The sequence below is a fragment of the Symphalangus syndactylus genome, chromosome 18 (assembly GCF_028878055.3).
Source record: "Symphalangus syndactylus isolate Jambi chromosome 18, NHGRI_mSymSyn1-v2.1_pri, whole genome shotgun sequence".
Taxonomy (NCBI): Eukaryota; Metazoa; Chordata; class Mammalia; order Primates; family Hylobatidae; genus Symphalangus; species Symphalangus syndactylus.
Window position 1 is genome coordinate 70146095 of NC_072440.2, and position 17063 is coordinate 70163157.

At 43.3% G+C, this 17063-nt stretch overlaps 1 protein-coding gene and 1 pseudogene across 2 annotated transcripts in view; one reads left to right on the forward strand and one right to left on the reverse strand.

The window, feature by feature from the left end:
• The window catches only part of SLC5A4 (solute carrier family 5 member 4), a 163153-nt gene that overhangs the window by 74941 nt on the left and 71149 nt on the right, over positions 1 to 17063 (forward strand). The window lies entirely within an intron of this gene.
• Positions 1 to 17063, reverse strand: part of LOC129467534 (cleavage and polyadenylation specificity factor subunit 1-like) — a 47081-nt pseudogene that overhangs the window by 8650 nt on the left and 21368 nt on the right.

A 17063-nucleotide genomic window follows, 5' to 3' on the forward strand; every position in this document is an offset into this window, starting at 1 on the left:
GAAGGGGTCATGGGAACTATAATTCAAAAATATGTTCAGCACGTTTTTCTGTTGACTTTATATTTGAGAGATGGTTCATTGGGCTTTAAATTCTTGGTTCATTCATTTATTTGATAAATATTATTAAGCCCCTGCAGTATGCCAGTTACTGTCCTAGGCCCTGGCAGTGCAGCAATGTGTAAAACACACAATCACCTAATCCTCTTGTAGCTAACTTTCTATGTGGGGAAGACAAACAATAAACTATTCAGGTAAGTACAATAGGTTGGTATGCTGGATAGAGGTGTGTGCTACGGAGAAAAACAAAGTGGGTGATGGAGAGCACCTGGCTTTGTTCTGCGAAGCAGAGGAGATGGCCCCACGGAATCTCTCACCCTTAGCCCCTGTACACATTCCCACTGATGCAAAGAGTGGAGAGTAGGTTCTGCTTCTTGGCGTATCTCTCACTCTGGGGAGGTGGGCTTTGCTGGCTTTGTCGGAGCCACTCCCTTGACTTCTCCATTTGCCCAAAAAACATGTAGTTTTGTTGAAGATGGTTTATCAGTTAAGAACTGTCATCAGATGGAATTTATGCAAGTAAAGGAAATTTGACTGCACTGGTGTGGAGGGAGCAGTCCAGGGCTGCCACCAGAACTAAGTTTGTCCCTGCTTTCTACTCCACCTGTGTTAGTGAGCATCCTTCATTCTCATGCATGCAAGATAGTTCATCTTCCCCTGGATTCATGTCCCCTTCCCAATAGACTCCCACTTACACGGCATTGGCCAGACTGGGTCATGTGACCACCCCTGCTTGCAAGGGAGTCTGGGAAGGTAAGTATTTGTGGCTGGGCAATTGCTCTTATAATAGACACAGGGCAGTGGGGTTCATGCTGCCTGCCACAGATGGAGTTTGTAGTAGTTCTTTTCCTCATTGTCTTGTTTGCAACTTGACTCTGCCAGTCAAAGCTGTAAGTGCCCCACAGACCTGTTTCCACCTTGTAGATCTTGTTCCACTGCTCTCCTGGCTCTTCCCTATTCCAGGAGCACCTTGGTCTCTTCTCTATAGCTTTGTATGACATGGTCATATCTTAGTGTCATTCCAAAATACATAATCGTTTTTGTCAGTATGAATGGTATCTGTATCTGTGCTTAATATTTAGTTTGTTATAGCAAGGGTGACAATATAATTTATCAGCCAAATCAGAATACTTTTGAGGGTAAAAGGGGAACAACATTAAAAATTATGTCAGAACAAGTACTGAGACACCCAAGCCATGACATATAATTACCCTAGTAACTGCTGAGGTCAATGCACACTGTTGCATTTTATAAATTGATCTGATGTCTTATAGGTTGACTATTATACCTCTATGTCTGCACTCTCCATTCTACTAATCTGTTGATTCTATTAAATTTTCTATGTAAGTTATCCACAATTAAGTGTAATTTTGGTGCTTCTATTCCAGTCTCTTAGTCTATGCTCTTTTTTCTTGTCTTATTGCATGAGCCAGAGCTCTAGTACTATATGGAGCTATAATGATAGCAGACATTTTTGTCTTGCTTCCAGTCTTAAAGTCACATGGTTCACAATGTTCAGAAGACAAAACCCATGTGTTCAGAGGAAACCTGGCTGCTTCTGGCACTGAGGCCAGAGAGAAATGTCCCCAGTCAGTCCCCATGGAGGAGACACCATGTGATTTTTTTTTTTTTCTTGTATTTCCTCCAGAAAACCCTTTTGCTGTGCCTCAGGATGGGGGAGATGAGATCTGAAGCACCCAGTGCAGCCTCTGAGAAGAACAACTTCTACAGAGATGCCAGGGACAGCTGAGGTGGCGGCAGTGGCAGAGGAGGAAATGCTGCCTGTGTTCAGAGCCTCCTTCCACGGACTAAGATTAGGAGCAAACTCAGGGGTAGAGGCTAGGGGTGCAGGGGAAGGGATTCTGAGCCACCTGTCCGCAAGCAATAGTCCTGTTTTGGGCTGGTGGCTTCTGAGAGGTGACTCATTGTGGTCTCAGGACGACCAAGACAAAGCACCTCTAGCTGGATTGAGGCCTGTGAGTTATACCCGTGGTTGAAAACCGGAGCTTCCCTTGCCCCTGCTCCCTCCAGTAGCGGCCCCTTGGGGCTATTTGTGTCACAATATTGAGTGTGTGTGTGTGTGTGTGTGTGTGTGTGTGTGAGATTTGGGGTGTTCTTTTTGTTTGGTTGGTTTTTATTGGGGCGTGCCCCCTCAAGTTCTCTGATGGACACGGGTCACCCTCTGGCTGGGGGTTCTCATTCATGTCAATGTCCGGGCTGCAAGCTTCTTGCTAAGCACAGGGTACAGCCCCTCTGTGTCTCAGGGAGCACTGGGAATTTGAAAATGCCAGTCAGGGTTGTTTCTTACAGAATTTGTTCCTGTAACAAAAATACTAAGGGACGCATCTCAGGCTGACCACAGGGCAGGCACCAAGTTAAGTGTTTTCATGCACTGTCTCTCTCACCACGTGAGAGGCAGGTATGATTAACCCCCTGCAGAAAAAGCTCACAGTGGGGAAGCGGTGCCCAGGACCACATGGCCAGGAGACCAACCCCTCATTTGACCTCAGGGGGCAGGAACCCAAAGTCCAGGCTCCAACTCCCTGGACATGACATGCTCCCCAGCCATGGCACACCCTGCACAATGCTGGGAGCGTCTCCTCGATGCCTCCACAGGCCGTCGCCCTGAGTTCTCCACCATTACTGCCCGGAGCGCTGATGCACTCAGCACATTCTGGCTAAGCACCTGCTGTGTGCCAGGCCCCATGCTGGGCAGTGATGGGGAAGAAAGATGACTCAGACCTCATCTCTGCCCCTGGGGAAGCCTCCCATCTGGTGGGAGACACAGACACATGGATCTTTGCTGGGCAGGGTAACGAGGCAATGGAAACCCAGAGAGGACGGTTGTAGAAATCCACTTTCAAGTGGGACTTCCACATAAGCCTAGATGCCCATAACATCCACCCACAGAGCTAATCACCTCCACTCCTGCCCCGAGGCACCTATGAAATGGCATCACCTAAATGATCACAAACATCTCCAAAGGCCACGCTGCCAGTGTAGACACAGTTATTCCATGGGTGTTAGTGATACCAAATCTCCCCCAGCTCTTAGCTCGGGAGGCCCTGCTTAATAACCGTGTGTGTCCTCTGACCCAGCTTCCTCATTTCATCAGACTTAGTGTTCTCACACTGACTGCCCATCCATTCACCAGACACGACAGTGAGCAAGGCAGGTCCCCGCTCACTGTGCTGCTTTCTAGCTGGGGCAGGAATACAGTGAAGGTGGCAAAGGCAGTGACTGTTCTGCCGGGAACTCAGTTCGAGGGACAAGTGAGTGAGACCCTTGTGGACCTGGGGTGGTCTGGGAAGGCATTATTGAGCAGATGATTGAAGGCCAGATTTGAATGACACACAGGAGCCAGTAATGGGCATTAAAGGTAGGAAAAGAGCATTCCAGGCAGAAGGAACGGCTAGTGCAAAGGCCCTGTGGCAGCCACAGGCTTGATGGTTTCAAGGAAGCATAAGAAAGCCAGGTGGCTGGGACCCAGAGGGAAGGCAGGAGATGAGGGCAAGAGTGCCCAGCCCTGGGCTCCACTGTGAGTCACACTGTGCAAACACAATGCCCTGCCTTTGGAAAAGCAGAACAAACTTGCTAGGGCATAGAGCATCCTCCATTCTCCCTGGCTCTCCATCCTCTCAACAGCCCCATGAAGAAGGGGCTGTCCCCATTTTATGGCTGAGAAGACAGACTCAGCCGGGTCAAGTGGCTTGCCCAGGGTCTCACAGGTCAGCTGTGGAAGACCCAGGCCCCTGGTGTCAGTCTTTGGGTCCAGCTGTCTCCTCCAGGCAGTGTTGCCAGTGTCCAGGCATACAGCTTGGCAGAGGCAAAGTGGGAGAACCTGTGCTGGGGGTCTCAATTAGAGAAAGGCATGGCTTCCTCGCCCCTGACGTGAGCAATCCCAGGGCACCTCCCAGGCCCATGTTGCCATAAGGGGGTGCACAGCCTGTCTGCCCAGCTGGGGCAGCTACAGCTGTGTCCCACGTGTGGTGCCTTGGAAGGCAGAGGAAGCCTTGGGGTGGGGGCCCAAGACCCAGATTCTGACATCAGCTCTGCCACTGAGAGCAGCGTGACCTCAGGCAAGGTCTGTTCCCTCAGTTTCCCCATCAGTAAGAAGGAGGAGTCAGATGGGTATTTAAGGAGTTTGCAACCCTCAAGTCCTGCTGTCCTGGATGATGCTCTATAGGTGCTTCCTCTGCCAAAAAGGAACTGGTGGCCTTGCCTCCCTTTCCTGGACACCTAAGGTCAGAGGTCACTGCCAAACAGACAGAGCTGGAGTTCACGTAAGCATCCCTTGAGATTTACAACCTTCTAGGAGGACATTCCTCCTGCCACACCCCCTGCCCCCTGCCCCCCTCCCCCCCTCCCCACCCCGCCACTGCCCAGAGGTCTTTTCAGGAATAACTGAAAAACTCATGGGGTTTGTGGTCCTGCCGCTCTGCCAAGTCCCTCTTGGGCAGCTGGGCTGAGGACTGGAACATTCTGTGGCAAGCAAGAGGCCTCAGCAGAGATCACCAAGACCCAGCACACCTGGTATAGATAGCTTGCAGCAAAGGCAGGTGCAGAGTGCAGCCAGCCACAGCACCCTGTTTCCCGCAGGTCACCCCCACGAGCCACTTAAACTCTCAGAGCCTCTGCTTCTCACCTGTCAAGTGTGTGAGGTGGGGTGCCAGAGGGTCACGGCCCTTCTGTCTCACAGAGGAGCCGAGGGGTGAGAACAGTGTGCACGTGAACACTCGGTGTGGAAAGCAGGTGTGTGTATTCAATCCCCCAGTGGTGTCAAGGGCTCCTCAAAACCCCGTGGGTCCCCAGGTCATTGTGATAAACACTGTCCCCATCCTTCTGTGGTTGTCGCTGGCAGGTCCTTCAATGAGTAGAGTATCCCTGAGAACAAGATGGATGCAGGATAGTGACAAGTTCAAGCACAGATTTCTAGAGTTACCGTTTTTTAGCAGCTCCTCAACCTGATTTTTTTTTGTTTGTTTTTTGTTTTTTTTTTTTTTGAGACGGAGTCTTGCTCTTTCACCCAGGCTGGAGTGCAGTGGCGCGATCTCGGCTCACTGCAAGCTCCGCCTCCCGGGTTCACGCCATTCTCCTGCCTCAGCCTCTCCGAGTAGCTGGGACTACAGGCACCCGCCACCACGCCCGGCTAATTTTTTGTATTTTTAGTAGAGACAGGGTTTCACCGTGGTCTCGATCTCCTGACCTCATGATCCGCCCGCCTCGGCATCCCAAAGTGCTGGGATTACAAGCGTAAGCCACCGCGCCCGGCCTTCAACCTGATTTTTTAAGCTGCCTACTCTTACTTTTTACTGTGAGCTTCTGTCCATCACCATGTAATTTGTAATAATACAAAAAGAAAAGCATGAAAGAAGAGGACAAGATGTCCACAGAGGAATCTGCATTCGAGGCTGCTTTGCAGAACTACCGCGTTTGTAAGGACTGTTTCTCACTGGGAACTGTGTGTGATTCACGAGCAGTTTTATGTTTTCCCTCTCATCTGTGTATGGTGTGATTATTGTGTTTTGGAATCTCTATTCAGAACCAATAGCTGGTAGTGCCCGCTGGCTCGGTGCCCTCACGTTAGCCTCTGAACGTGCCCTGCACCTACCTCACCTGGCCCCTCCAGCTGCCAGGCCAGCACCTGACCCTAACCATTGCTGAAATTAACATAACATGAACCCAGGAGGCAGAGCTTGCAGTGAGCTGAGATCGTACCAGTGCACTCCAGCCTGGGCGACAGAGTGAGACTCCGTCTAGGTACCTACCTAGGTAGGTAAGAAGGGAGGAAGGAATAACAGACCTGGATGGAGTTATTGGGAACATGTGCAACAGGCCTTAATTGAAAACAAGTACATACATGCACACATGCATATATACACATGCATACATGTGTGCACAACCAGCTATGCATGCACACACATGCATGGATACATGCACATGCCCTCACACACATACATACATGTGATTTCACAGGTAGATCTGGTCCCTCTTACTGTCTCCAATGCTCTAGAAAGCAAGTAGGCAGCTGACAGTGTTCCCAGCGTGGGTGGCATCTCCCCTGTGGCCCAGAGCTGAAGAGAAGGACTTGGGAATGTCAGGGGAAACACAGCCAAGAATGGGGGTTAACAGGTGGCTTTGGCCAGGAGATGGTTCCCAGTTCGCCATCATCCCAAAAGCTCTCTTCAGGTCATGTCAAACAGACCAGGGCTGTGGGTGTGGCTGAGCCTGGCACCGACTCCCCCACAGGCCGCTGTCCAGGTCAGGATTCTAGCCTGGTGTGGCCAGGCCTTTTACATCCCTCCAGCCGCTGTCCCCACCCAGGCCCCTCCACTGGCTCGGCTGCCTTCGCAACCACGGTGTCTATTAGAGACTGCGCCATTCAAGGAGGTGGGGTTCCTAGAGGTACAGACTTGTAAAATTTTTTAATTGGCTCAATTTTTCAACTTGGCTGAACTGGTCTCCATCAACAGGAAGAGCCTTCGGAAGTGAATTTACAGATTTCCCCCATGTTTGAAATTAACATAACATGAACCCAGGAGGCAGAGCTTGCAGTCAGCTGAGATCGTACCAGTGCACTCCAGCCTGGGCGACAGAGTGACTCTGTCTAGGTAGGTAGGTAAGAAGGAATAACAGACCTGGATGGAGTTATTGGGAACATGTCTTATCAATGTTGAAGGGCCACCCATCACTGCAGGGAGACATCCACGTGGGTTGTTTTCTTCTGCTGTGAAAATCTAGGGTTGGAAACATGGAAGCAAACTGCAGGGATTCTTAATCCTGCTCACGTGGTGGGCATCAGAGGGTGTCTGCCTGGCCCCCACAGCATCGGGACAGTCAGAGAGGCCATGACTGGATGACGCCCTAATCACTGCCCTTTGCAGTCCAGGAATAATACATCACTGGGCTGGGACAATGCCCTGTCCCCTCCAGAAGACAAGCCTGTGCACTTACTATGTGCCAGATGCCATGCACAGTGCCCTAGTTTCTTGCTGTAGCACCAACACGTCTCACACTGGTGCTTAAGTGCATGCAAACAACTTTGGGGGTTGTGGCCCGAAAAGCTCAAATGACAAGCAGTCAGATGAGCTAGAAGAGGTCAGGATCCTCCTAGAAAACCCATGCGATGACACGCACTTCCCTCACCTATTCAACAGATACTTGCCGAACGCCTGCTGCTTGCCTGGCCCTGTACCCAGGGCCCATTTGGGAACCATTCCTGCTGTAGCTGGGACCACGTGTGAAATGGCTAGTTGTGCCTAACAGACACACTCAGATTCACAAAATGAATTCAGAAGACTTACCTGTCCCACCCATGAAAGTGACCTTGGAGGTGTCATTGCCCCCACCACCCCAGTTTCTAGTCCAAACCCCTGGCCAACAGCTGGTGCTAGATAGATGCTTGATGAAGAGCAGATTTGACTATTAGTTACTCTGTACCTAAAACTCCTATCTTCACATCAAAGCCCTGACAGATTTGCCCTTAACAGACTGAAATCCAGGGCTGCTGCAGGGTTCACCTCCAGGAGGCACCATTGACAACTCTGTCCCATAAATGGTAATGGACTCCCAGGACTACCGTTTACATAGACTGCACTGAGAATGGTCACCCTTGGGTTTGTACAATGAGGTACCCTGTTGAATGACCCTAACCCAGCCTCCAAAATGTGCAGGATCCCACACTGGTCAGCGCCATCCCTGAGCACAAGATCAAAAACTAGATGACATGGCCACCCTGGTGGCCACCAAGCTGGTGGCCCGAGAGAGGCTGTTCTTGGAATTGCATGTCAGTTTCTCATACCCAGTTTCTTCCTGTTTTTCCCCATTTCCCGTTTTAAAGCTAGTGGCATACATCACCGTCAAATAACCAAGTGGTCAGTGTCTGGACAATGTGTAGTAATGAGGTGGGGGCTGCAGGGGTGAGGGACTCAGTCGCCTCCCACAAAAGGGTGATGTGTCCTCCCCAGGGCCAGCCAGGCAAGGGCACGCAGCGGCAGGGGTGATGGAAATATTTTCTCTCCTGTAAACTCTGACTTCATGTGAGCAGGCATGGGGTCTCTCTGAGAGCTGATAGCCGGGAAAACCGAAACCAATAATATTCCTAATAATACTACAATGTCACAATACTGTGTTTTTCACCGACTGCTGTTGCTCTGCTTTTGTCTTTATATACAGTAGTTTTTATAACAATGTCCCTAGGTTTTAATAAAGGAGTGTCATGTCAACTGTTCCCTAGATTGACATCTGCTTCATTGTTTCAAAATGAGCTCAAGGGAACCTGTGCCCACATAATTTGTCATTCTGTTGGGGAGGGTGGAGGACCAGGGCCTGGGGTCCCAGCCAAGGTGGTGTTAGGGGGAACTGGGCACGTGAGTCCATCCTGAACACTCAATGCCAATGACAGGTGGATGCCACCTCCAAAGGGGCAAGGGCAAGGTCAGGAGTGACAGAGCCCTGAATCAGGCACTGGCACCTGCCAAGACAGAGCTGAAAGCACGTGGGGGGGGGGGGGGGCCAGGGCCGATCACTGCAGACTGCATGCCTTCAGCGTCCCCTGGTGTGACATGCCAGGTGCCTCTTGTTTCTCATCTCATAGGCAAGGGGACAGAGTAACCTCCTTTGATGAGCACCGTGCTCCTGAAAAGCCACCGTCGCTCACACTGGGACTGTGTGTCCCTCACGCTGAACACAGTTGATTCTGGCCCCCCCATTCACCAGCAGGAGGAGTTAGGATGCAGGAGAAGGGACAGGCTGCACCGTGGAGAAAAGTGGCACCAGGTCTTGCAGCCCAGTCCCACCTCACCTGGGACCCAGGGGCCCCCAACACCTGAAATCTGATGATGGGGATATCAGACTGCTGGCACCCCCAGGCAATGGATGGTGGCAAATACTATTTATTTTCCTCCAGAGAGGTCTCATCATCCGATGCTTCAAAATATTTCTGCCAACAATTTGTTAAATATATCTTTCCTGGCACACAATCAGAGATCACCAGGTACACAAGGCAGCAATGTGAAGAAGCAACAGAGGCACAAGGATTAGGAGACAGGCAGAGAGGCTATAAGCCCGGGAGCAGTCAGACATGTGTCTTCACACAGCCACACTTAACTGTGCTCCAAATACATAAAATCACATCTGAAACCCATAAAAAAGATACAGGAAAATTTTTAAAGAGCTGATTAGAAACTGGAGAAATGTTTTAAAAAGTACATAATAACCCAAATTAAGGTCTCAGTACATGAGTTTAAAAGCAGATTACATAAGATGGTGTGGTATTGGCAAAAGAACGGACAATGAACAGAATATATAGCCCAGAAATAGACCTACATAAAATAATAGTCAGCTGATCTTTGTCAAAGGAGCAAAAGCAATAGAACAGAGGAAAAAATAGTCTTTTCAAGAAATGGTGCTAGAACAACTGGACATTCACGTGGAAAAATAACAACTCTGAACACAGACTTTACACTTCACAAAATTAACTCAAAATGGATCATAGACCTAAGTGAAAAAGAAAAAAACAAGAACAAACAAAAAACAACTGTAGAACTCCTAGAAGATAATAAGAGAAAATCTAGATGACCTTGGTTTGGCAGTGACTTGTTAGATACAACAAACACCAAAGACACGATCTATGAAAGAAAGAATTGATAAGTTGGATTTCATTAAAATTAAACATTTCTGCTCTGTGAAATACTATCAAGAGAATGAAAAGCCAAAGAATGGGAGAAAATATTTGCAAAAAGACACACCTGACAAAGTATCATCAGCCAAAATATACAAAGAATTCTTAAAACTCAACCATAAGAAAACAGAGCCAGGCACAGTGGCTTGCACCTGTCATTCCAGCTATTTGGGAGGCTGAGGCAGTAGGGTCACTTCAGCCCAGAAGTTCGAGACCAATCTGGTAGCTACAGTGAGACTCTGTCTCGAAAAAGAAAACAAGCTGTGCAAGCCTGTAATCCCAGTACTTTGAGAGGCTGAGGCGGGTGGATCACCTGAGGTCAGGAGTTCGACACCAGTCTGACAAACATGGTGAAACCCCATCTCTACTAAAAATACGACAAAAAAACACAAAAATTAGCCAGGCGTGGTGGCGCATGCCTGCAATCCCAGCTACTTGGGAGGCTGAGGCAGGAGAATCCCTTGAACCCAGGAGACAGAGGTTGCAGTAGGCTGAGATTGCGCCATTGCACTTCACCCTGGGTGACAGAGCGAGACTCTGTCTCAAAAAAAGAAAGGAAAAGGAAACAAACAACGTGATTAAAAAATGAGCCAAAGACCAAACAAGATACACAGACAGCAAATAAGCATCTGAAAAGATGCTCCACCTCATATGTCATCAGAAATGCAAATCAAAACAATGAGATACCATGACACACCTATTAGAATGGCCAAAATCCAGAACACCAGCAACACCAAATGCTGGTGAGAATGTGGAGAAACAGCTCTCATTCACTGCTGTGGGAATGCAAAATGGTACCCACTTTGGAAGACAGTTTGGCAGTTTCTTACAAAACAAAACATATTTTACCATCCAACCCAGCATTCACACTTCTTGGTATTTACCCAAAGGAGTTGACAACTTATGTCCACACAAAACCTGCACATGGGTATTTATAGCTTTATTCATAATTGCCAAAACTTGGAAGAAACCAAGATGTCCGTCTGTAGGTGGATAGATAAAAACTGTGGTACATCCAGACAATACAAGATTATTCAATGCTAAAAAGAAATGAGATATCAAGCCATTAAAGGACATAGAGGAAACACAGATGCATATTACTGAGTGAAAGAAGCCAATCTGAAATTGTGATTTTCCCACAAGGAAATTCCTTGTGGACAAAGGACAGACAAAACTCAAAGTCCTCCTTCTGCTCACATGAGACAAATGCATGTCTGATTTGCTTCCTCTGACCTATTCTTTCACTAAAGCCAAACTAAGGTAGAAGTGGCTACTCCTCTACGCCACCCCACATGTAGATTGTGTTTTTGGTGAAAGTCTGGCTGATCAGAGACTCAAAAGAATGCAAACATTTGTCTCTTACTTACCTATGACCCAGAAGTCCTTTACCCCACTTTGAGTTGTCCCACCTTTCTGGACCGAACCAATGTATACCTTACACATATTGATGAAAATGTCTCATGTCTCCCTAAAATGTATAAAACCAAGCTGTGCCGCAACCACCTTGGACACGTGTTGTGAGGATCTCCTGAAGCTGTGTCATGGGTGTGTCCTTAATCTTGGCAAAATAATCTTTCTAAATTGATTGAGATCTGTCTCAGAGACGTTTGGGTTCACACCTGTATCCTGAAAATTACAAAACACTGCTTAAAAAAAGAAAAAACAATAAATAAGTAAACAAATTATTTTTTAAAAAAGAGAAAACACTGTTGAAGGAAATCAGAGGAAATCTAAATAAATGAAGAGATGTGACATATTCACAGATTGAAATACTCAACAAAGATGTCAGTTCTCCCCAAATCAGATTGATGTCAATTATCTCCAATTCCTGCCAAAATCCCAGGAAGATTTTTTTGAAGACAGACAAAATTATTCTAAAATTTATACAGAAAAGTAAGGGACAAGAATAGCTTAAGATAATTTTGAAACAGAATAAAGTGGGAGAAATGGAAGTAATCACTCAACTTAATTTTACTACTTACATAGCTATAGCAATCAAGTCTATGTGGTTTTGTTAGAAGGACAGACACACAGATGAATGGAACAGAATAAAGAACTTAAATAGACCCACACATATTTGCCAAGCTGGTTTTTGGCTAAGGTGCAAAAGCAGTTTGATAAGGGAAAGATAGGCTTTCCAACAAATGGTGCTGGAGCAATTTGGGCATTCATAGGAAAAAGATAAAATAGACCCTTGAGGTAAGTACCTAAGTCTTATATACTAAAAGTAAAAATAAAGTAGAATATAAATTTAAATGTTAAATGTAAAACTATAAAACTTTGGGAAAATATTCTTTAAAATAAAAATTGATTAATTGGACTTAATCACAATTAAAATGTTTTGCTCTGTGAGAGACCCTGTTAAAGGGAGGAACAGACAAGCTACAGACTGTAAAAAAAAAAATTTCAAACCACATATCCAACAAAGGACTAGTAGCTAGACACACACACACACAAACACTCAAAAGTAAACAGTAAAGGACAAAAACAAAGTAGACATGAAGAGACATTTTACTGAGTATATACATTTAAAGAAGATAAAGGGCAAGTAATTTTGATGAAGTCCAATTTATCTATTTTTTATATTGTTGCTTGTGCCTTTGGTTTCATATCTAAGAAACCATTGCCTAATCCAAAGTCATGAAGAATTACCCACATGTTCTCTTCTAAGAACTTTATAGTTTTAGCTCTTATCTTTAGGTCTTTGATCCGCCTTGAGTTAATTTTGTATATGGTGAGGTAGAGGTCCAACTTCATTCTTTTTCATGTGGATATCCAATTGTCTCAGTAAAATTTGTAATTGTTCTGGCACCACTATCAAAAACCAACTGACCATAAATGTGAGGGGTTTTTTTTTGTACTTTATGTTCCTTTAATATGTCTATTCTTATGCCAGTACCATTGTCTTTATTAGCATAGCTTTGTTGTAAGTTTTAAAACTGGGAAGTATGAGTCTTCAAACTTTGTTCTTCTTTTTCAAGACTATTTTGGCTAATACGGGTCTCTTGCATTTCTATATGAATGTTAGGATCAGCTTGTCAATTTTTGCAAATAAGGTAGCTAGGATTTTGAGAGGGACTTTGTTGAATTTATAGATCAATTTGGTGAGTATTGTCACATTAACAATATTAAGTATTCCAATCCATGAACATAGGATGTCTTTTTATTTATTTAGACCTTTTAAAATTTCTTTCAAGAATGTTTTGCAGTTTTCAGGATAAAGTTTTATACTGTTTTTGTTAAACACAGACAGCAAATAAGTACATGAAACAATATTTAACATCATTAATCATTAGGCAGATGCATATTAAAACCACAATGTAGTATCACTACACACCTATCAGAATAGCAAAAATAAAAAACCTTGCTGGTGGGGCTGTAAAATGTTACAGCTACTCTGGAAAACAGTTTGATAGTTTCTTTAGAAACTGAACATGTGGCTGGGCGTGGCAGCTCACACCTTTAATCCCAGCACTTTGGGAGGCCGAGGTGGCTGGATCATGAGTTTGCGAGTTTGAGACCAGACAGGTCAAGATGGTGAAACCCCGTCTCTACTAAAAATACAAAAATTAGCCAGGTGCAGTGGTGGGCGCCTGTAAGCCCAGCTACTTGGGAGGCTGAGGCAGGAGAATTGCTTGAACCTGGGAGGTGGAGATTGCAGTGAGCCGAGATCATACCACTGCACTCCAGCCTGGGTGACAGAGCAAGATTCCATCTCAAAAATAAAAAGAAAACTGAACATGCAACTACCATGTAACCCAACAACAATACTCTTGCACATTTATTTTATTTAAATTAAAACTAATGTTCATACAAAAACCTGTAAATAACTGTTTATAGCAACTTTGTTTATGACAGATAAAATGATGAAAAACACGTGGGAAAAATCCACATGTACTTCAACTGGAGAATGGTTAAACAAATTGTAGTACATTCATAACATGGAATACTATGCAACAATAAAAAGTAACTATTGATACATGCAAAAATCTAGATGAAGCTCCAGATATTATGCTTAATGAAAAAGCCAACCACCACAAGTTACATATTGTATTTATATAATACTCTTAAAATGAAGCAATTATAAAAATAGATACCATATTAATATTAATGATTATCAGGGATTAAGGAAGGGGTGGGACAGGAGGAAAGTGGGTGTGGCTATCAAAGAGCCACAGGAGGGATCTTTCTGATGGAAATGCTCTGTATCTTCAGTATTTTGATGTCAGTATCCTAGTTGTGATATTGTAATGTAGTTTTGCAAGATGCTGCAGCTGAAGGAAACCAAGTAAAAGAATGTCTCTGTACTACTTCTTACAATTGCATGTGCATATGCAATTACCTCAGAATAAAAAGATTTAATTTAAAAAATCAGATTAGATACAACTGGAGAGATAATTAATCAATCTAAAGATATGTCACAAGAAAACATCCAGAATGAAGAGCAGGGGATAAAAGGATGAAAGACACAGAAGAGTACTTAGCAGTCATAGGAGATATGTAACAGAGAAAAGTACTTAGCAGTCATAGGAGATATCATAGGAGACATGATAGCAGTCATAGGAGACGGGAGATACAATTGTTCCAGTAGGCAAGGTGAAAGGGATTGGAGGAGAAATACTATTTGAAGAGATAAAAGGCTAAGAATTTTCTGCAACTACTGAAAGACATCAAGCCACAAATTCAAGAAGCTCTACTAAAGTAGAAGACAAAGAGAAAACCTTAAAAGCAGTCAGAAAAAGGGTGGGGTGGGGGTGCAGATTAACTTCAAAGAAGCACAATTAGACTTGCAAACTACAATAAAAGCACTGGAAACTAGAAGACAATATAATTATTTTATACTACTATATCATACAGTATATATGTTTGAATTCTAAACCTAGCAAAAATATCTTTTCAAGAGTGAAGGTAAAATAAGACTTCTTAGAAAAGATTAAAATTTTTTAAAGATATAACTAATAACTAATAGACCCCAACTTTAAAAAATATACCAAAGTGTCTTCTTTAGACAGTAACTTTAAAAAATACACCTAGGCAGAGGTTGATGATACAGAAAGGAATAAAGAGCAACAGGAAGGTTATATCTGGGGCAAATCTAAATAAAGAATGGCTGATTTGATGGTTGTAATAATGTCTCATGGGTTTTAAAATATACAGAAATAAAATACATAACAACTGCAGAGAACACAGGAGGGGTATAAATTAAGTTAAAGTATTGTTAGGTCCTTGGATTGTCCAGGAATACCAAACAGTACTTACAATATTATGTTAAGGATGCATTTTGTAATCTCTAGGGTAACCGTTGCAATAACAGTTAAAGAAAATATAACTTCCAAGCTAATATTAAGTGCATTTTGTCATTCCATGTTTTCCTTATCCAAAAGAAGAAAACAAAAATTGAGAAGAAAGAAGAATACAAAACAGGTGGGACCAAAAACACCACATAATTAAAATATTTAAAACCAAATATTTTAGTAATTACATCAAATATAGGTGAATGAAATGCACCATTTAAAACACAAAGACTATCAGATTGGATTTTTAAAAAACCAAAAACACCAACTATATGTTATTTATAAAAGACATTTACAACATTAGCTCACAGAAAATAAGTGCAACTAAAAGGATGGGAAAAGATATACTGTGCAAGCACTAACAAACAACAAACAGAAAAACTGGTGTATCTGTAATAATATTAGATAAAGTACACTTAAAGATGAGAAGTATTAGCAAAGATATAGAATAACATTTCATAATGATAAAAGCCAATTCTACAAGAAAATATAACTATCTTAAACTGGTAGACACCTACTGACACATAACCTCAAAATATATATAGCAAAACTGATAGAACTATAAGAAGTAGACAAAATCACAATTATACTGGGACATTTTAACCTACCTCTCTACAACAGGTCAAACAATCAGATGAAAAATAAGTAAGAATATGAAGAACTGAATGTGATTAAGAAATCTACCTAGTGGAGATATCTAGAACAATGCATTTAACACATACCAATACACGTTTTCCTCATGCAGACACAGAACTTTTACAAAAAGTTATGTTATACTGTATAATTAAGCAAGTATCAGTGAACTTCAGAGGACTTTATTTGACCACAGTGCCATTAAGATAGAATTGTATAAAACATATATATATAGGAATTTTCTACTATATTTCTCACAGTTGTGAAGGCTGGGAAGTCCAAGATCAAGGCACTGGCAGATGTGGGGTCTGGGGAAGACTCACTCTCTGCCTCCAAGATAGCACCTTGTTGCTGTGTTCTCTGGGGATGAATGCTGTTTTCCAAACATCTGGGGATTTTCTAGCATATACACACATACACATACACTAGAAAAAAATTTATATATATATATCTAGTGTGTACATATTAGAAAATACATGTGTGTGTACATATTAGAAAATTCCTGTAGTTCCATATTTCATATATATATTGGACAAATATATCATATAATATCTAGTATATATCATAATATCTAGTACATATATTATATATAATATCTAGTGTATATATATAATATCTAGTATATATATGTGTATATATAATACCTAGTATAATATCTAGAGTATATATAATATCTAGTATATATATGTAATATATATATACTAAAACCCCGTCTCTACTAAAAATATAAAAAAATAGCCGGGCATAGTGGTGCACACCTGTAATCTCAGATTCTCAGGAGACTGAGGCACGAGAATCACTTGAACCCGGGAGGCGAAGGTTGCAGTGAGTCAAGATTGTGCCATTGTACTCCAGCCTGGGTGACAGAACGAGGCTCTGTCTCCAAAAAAAAAAAGAAAGAAAAGAAAAATAAATCAAATATATATACATATATAAAAAATATAAAAATTCCCATACATTTGGAAAACAAGAAATATAAATAGGCTAAGGTCAAGGAATAAATCATAATGAAAATTAGAATACATTTGAGTATAAGGGAATTGTTACATATTAAAACGTGATTCAGATAAATAAGTGCTTAAAAGAAAATTCAAGCTTAAGAGCCTATCTTGGTAAAGAAATCAAAGAACATCTGAATTAATGAAGAGACGTACCATGTTCATGAGTTGGAAGACAACACAGTAAATGTGTCAATTTTCCCCAAGTTGATACACAAGCTTGACTGAAAACTAATGTCAGCCATACTTTTCACAAATTAAAAATAGAACAGTTGGCCCCGGCGCAGTGCCTCACGCCTATAATCCCAGCATTTTGGGAGGCCAAGGTGGGCAAATCACGAGGTCAGGAGTTCAAGACCAGCCTGACCAATATGGTGAAACCTCATCTCTACTAAAAAT